The 5,194-nt window shown below is 38.3% G+C and overlaps 1 long non-coding RNA gene across 1 annotated transcript; it reads left to right on the forward strand.

Moving 5' to 3' along the window:
* Positions 1-726: 726 nt before the first annotated feature.
* Positions 727-4,447, forward strand: LOC126649134 (uncharacterized). The gene is made up of 3 exons (XR_007630978.1): positions 727-821; positions 1,642-1,754; positions 3,649-4,447. It is a non-coding gene; the product is annotated as an uncharacterized LOC126649134 (long non-coding RNA).
* Positions 4,448-5,194: the final 747 nt, after the last annotated feature.

Here is a 5,194-nt window from a genome sequence, read left to right on the forward strand (position 1 = left end):
GCTGTAAGATAAAAAAATGTGTTAACTTAAACCACCTTCACAGAGCCAAAGTTGGTGTACGCCGGATTTCAGTTCAGCGATGAGCATGTGTATGCTCAGTAACAAGTGGTACCTGTTAAAGTGATATGAACTGCTCACAGATCTCAGATTATGCAGCGATAGGTGTACTAGAAGCTAAAGACACAGAAAACTTTGACTGGGCTAAAAACTGTGCAGCTCTATTGATCTGATGCCAACTGAAGATTGAGTCTACTGCACTTAGAGAACAGATACCTACTTTGGCTTGTAAAATAAAATCAAAAAGGTTCAAAGAAGTAGAGATTACACAATGTTTTTCTGGCTTTTGTTCTAAGGCTCAGCGAAGTTGGTGAGGAGCAAATATTGAGCACTTGGACAGAAACAGTTAATAAGAGATTCTCAGCACAGGCAGAAAAAAAGAGGTTCAAACTTTGCCATCTTGGCTCATCTTGCTCAGGTGGAGAAAACGAGAATGGAAGAGGGTGAATGTGTGGGCATCCTTCACAAGGACTTCTGGATAGTTTTCCATGCCTACTGAGAGAATAATCTGTAAGGTTAACAAAAGAACACTGACGATGAAATGCTCAGTTGGTTTGCTAACAGAAACCAGAGATGGCAAATGGGACAGAGGGATGGAGAGAGACAGTGGGATAAGAGTGACAAGTGGCAATATGTTGAGCCTGTTCTGTTTTTGCTATATATAGGAGATAGCGGTTATCTTACAGAAGGAAATGTAGAACAAGATGTGCGGATTTGGAGATGATGTGGAACTGACAACCTGAGAAATACCATCCGTAAAGGAAGTAAGTTGAAGATGCTGAGAAATCTGCCTTATGCGTAGGATATGAGGAATGAGCAGGCAGTGCAAAGCAAAGATGGAGAAACCAGAATATGGTGGCACAAACTGTGTTCATTTGCTCATTTGAAATCTTGATACTGTTGCAGGGCAACGACTGAGAAGCCAGAGGGAAGAAAGTCCAGGCCAGAATAGTTCACCAGGGCACATTGCAAAGAGTTAAAAATAAGATAAATACCCTAATTTTCAGATAATAACGAAAGTTTCTAGATTTGAAGAACAAGCTTAAGAACATTCTTGGATTCCTTAGTCATTTATGCAGAAATATGCCAAATGGTTTTTCCGTGGTGGCAATTGTAATTAAAAGTGCAAGAGCAGTACTGCACTGGAGGCTCAGCAGCACCCCAGGCATCTGGCACCAATACCTGACAAGAAGCTAAGAACATATTTCAGCTAGCCGCAACGAGAATCTGAAGTTGTGTAGCTAATGATTTCAATGCTTCTTCTTCAATTTTAGGACATTTTTCACCTACAACTGCCCATATGTAAAACAGCCTGCATGTATTATTCAGCTATAGAAACAGTTAGTATTCCTTGAGTATGTATATGCCATTTGGAGGAACTGTGTGCCCTGGCATAATTTATTCTGACTCCACTGTCTTGAAATCACAGACCTTATTCCTCTACAGCTCAACAAATCTGAAGTGTATCCAAGGCTTCAGATACAAAATTTTCAGAGTGGGGAGAATACCACTGGGGTGTGTATGTGATCCAGTGAGGGACACATGATACACCCGGCCTACAAAGTTCTCCCATTCATATTATAGGGACTTGGGCTCAGACACAGGGCAAGGAAACTCCCAGGGAGATTCAGCAGTGGCACTGAAAAGGAGGAGGGAAGCAGTCAAGCCAGTTTCCTGCTGAAGATGCTAGGAAAAAGGTGAGTGAGTCTTGCAGCAAGAAGAGTATACATGACTGAGTTGTGATAAGGCAAAAGGAGAGCATTGGCCTAGATAGAAAGAAGAGTCAATGAATCTTTTGTAAGGCTTTTTTCATAAAATATTGACTATGTTTGTTTGGATGCTGTCCAGCCATCCTCACAAGTGAGTGCTCTCCATTGACACTACCATGACACATATTCTGTGCCTCCTACTCAGCTTTTCTCAGGAAAGTCATGGCAAAATGAGACTGAAAACCAAAAAATCTACCATATCCTGAGATGAGAGGAGCAGTGCCAGGATCAGTACAGCATGAAAAAAACCATTGGACATGGCCTAATCAATGAAGTCTCTATAGCCTTCATTGCAACCCTTCTCTGCGGTTTTGGATCACCTCTGGAAGTGAAGAAACAATTTCCTTGTTGTTACAAGCAATACTCATCAAAGCCATTTTAATGCAGAAAAACAAAAGTGGCAAGGAGGTTCTGAGGAGCAAATTATGTGAACCCTAATCACAGGTACAAATAAGGGAATCGTTGCTCTTATCACTGTGGATTTGGAGTCCTTACATGTTCCCATAATCCTTAGTGTTTCATGGGCAAAAATCCTACCAAGCAATGTGTTTAGTACAACATCACAAATGGTTCTTTTTCGTCCAGAGAAGTTTTGTGGTTTATGTTCTATGTTTTACAGAAGTTCTGTCTAGGTTTATCCCATTTGCTGTCCTCAGAAAGCTCTCCCAAGATTCTGCTCCCCAGTAATGTCGCTAACAAATCAGAGACACACCACACTTTCTGCTCAATTAAGAACATAAAACCAACCCTCATGCATGCAATATCTAGCTTTTTACTGAGAGTGGTGCTGAGCATTTCATACAGATGTTCAGGAAAGACTACAAAGACAGCTACAGAATAGAGTCTTCATGAAAGGTATTCCCTCCCAGTCTTTCTTATTCAGTGACACATAGTCATTGCCCAATAGCATTTAGATTTTTTTTTTTTTTTAAGAGAAAAGCTGCAGCAATCTATGTGTGTTCTCTTCTAGAGAAATGTGGGGTTTTTTTGGACTCTCTGTCACAAAATGAAATCTTTCAGCAGTGAGAAATCTTAAGACACTGAGTGACGTGCTTACTGCCCATCCTGTTCTTTCTTCCCCGTAACTCTCCTTGGGACCCTGTCACCAGCTAACTGTTCTCCATCTCTGAAATATTAAATAACAAAATGGAGATGTGAAATGAGGAGGATGCCGCTCCAGAGACCTGGTTAAAAGGAGAGGAGCAGGGCCATAAAAGGTAACATGGCAGGGCAGCTAGGTTTGGTGCAAAATATTTACAGCTTTATAACCTCCTTTAGGTTTGGATGGCCTACCAATTTATGCTGGAAGCATTGTCTTTTATGCTCCATATGTACGTCATAGATGCTGCAATCCAGGGACTGCTCTTCTTCTACCACTGACCCATTCTGTGCCCTTAGCTAATTTGCTTTACCTCACTGGTTCTTTAATCAAACGATGGTTTTGTAGAGTATGATCCTTCTTTAATGTCTCAGTATCATGAAGCTGACTTAGTGTGGACTTCTAATGTCAGGACGTAATTAATGATAATAAACCATAACTAGCTTAGAAGAATCAAGCTGTTTTCTTACAGCCTTTACAGTTTTCATTTCATGATGGTCTGAGAGATTTCCCTGGTTTTGGAGAAAATAGAAATGGGTTTGTAATGTCATGGTTGGAATATGTTTTAGAAAAATTTAAACTTACAAAAAAAAGCTTTTAGTTCCTGTAGTCTGCCAGCTACTGTTTTATTTGCCTTTTAGCAAGGGAGACTTCACCTTTCCAAAGTATCTCATTCACATTCTTACTAGATTTCTGTTCTAATGCAATCCATTATTTTCAAAGGCTTTCAACAAGCAGAAGAATATCACTGTCCTCAGAGTGGACATCTGAACTGGTCATGAAAATGATCGCTGGGATTATATTTGTCTATTTTCAGAGACTTTGCAGGATGGATTTATAGTATAAGAAAATCTCCAAGCTCACCTATGCCTCAGGCATTCAGCATTCACCAAGTCACTGAAACTCTTCTCCTTGTTCATGTGTTCATGTTCTCCTGTCTTTCATATAAATGCATTGTTACACATCTCTACAAAGAAGAGAATACAACAAGACAAGCCGTAGCCAGTAGTCACAGTGATGAGATTATTTCGAACTGCCTTTAAAGACTCATGTGTTAATGACTGGCAAATAGTTAGGTCTTCTTAAAAGCCTGGTTCCAATACAATGTAATGGCAACTGCGAAACATAATGGTTTCCCAAATAAGCTATTACAAGACAGGACTTGTGGTATCTCAGATACACAGAGTTCACCTATCTTTACTTCTAAAAGAATGTACAAATTGTGCAAGCTTGTAGTCCCTTGTTAATTATACTCCATGTTTAGCAGCTCTATCTCAAAGCTCTCTCCAAACATTAAGACTCCTAGTGCTTCTTTTATGTAGGCATTATTATCCCTGTCATTATCATTATCACATTTTCCATTTTATAGGTGGTAAATGAGCAAAATCACACTGTGAGTCAGTAGCTGAACTGGGAATAGAATATTGTAGTCCTGACTTTGTCCCTTGCTTTAATTACTCACTATTATGATTGTTATTTGTGGGTTGAAGTGATTTTATTCAGTGTAAGACATCAATAAATGAGCAGGATTCTTTTGATTTGCAAGATTTTTGTTTGTAAGCTTTCATACTGATATTTTTCTGCTGTTGGTCTCATTTTAAGTAGCTAATGAGAAATGCTGCCGTCTTCCAATTAAATAGCATCAATAAATTTTAATATGATACAATTTACATCATAAACTGGAACACATCAAACGAAGTTTAGTCTATCAAGCAATGAAGTATTCAGGTATTTAGCTTGTGTCCTAATTTAGTCATAGTAAAAAACATTATGGAAATCTATGGAGAAATGTACTTTCATAAAGTAGCTTGTTTTTAAATGACAGTTGTTATCAATTAGTCCTTTAATGTGAAAATACCATATGCAATTACTAAATTAAGTTAAAGTCCCTTGTTCTTTTTGTTTTGTTTTGTTTTGTTTTGTTTTTAATCAGAACAAATTTTGGTTGATTTGAAACACACAAATGTGTTCAGTTGAAACTTAATGACAACTTTGGGAACTAGACAGTTAATTTCATTTTCTCCTTTTTGAGGAGTGTTTCAGTCTGGAAAGGCAATCTAATCACTTCATTGTTTTAAATAGAGGTAGCTTAGCTTCCAAACATCTCATTAACCAGCATCCTATTCCTCTGTTTCTCTGTCATAAGAAATAGTAGAAATTTGTTTCTCAAATGTCATAAGAAATAGTAGAATAAAAATATAAAAAAATAAAAATTGTCATGAGTAGTTTTGCAGAAGACCATGAAGTGCAGTCCTGTGAGAAACTGAAG

The sequence above is a fragment of the Myiozetetes cayanensis genome, unplaced genomic scaffold, assembly GCF_022539395.1.
Source record: "Myiozetetes cayanensis isolate MyiCay16 unplaced genomic scaffold, myiCay2020 scf5-8, whole genome shotgun sequence".
Lineage (NCBI taxonomy): Eukaryota > Metazoa > Chordata > Aves > Passeriformes > Tyrannidae > Myiozetetes > Myiozetetes cayanensis.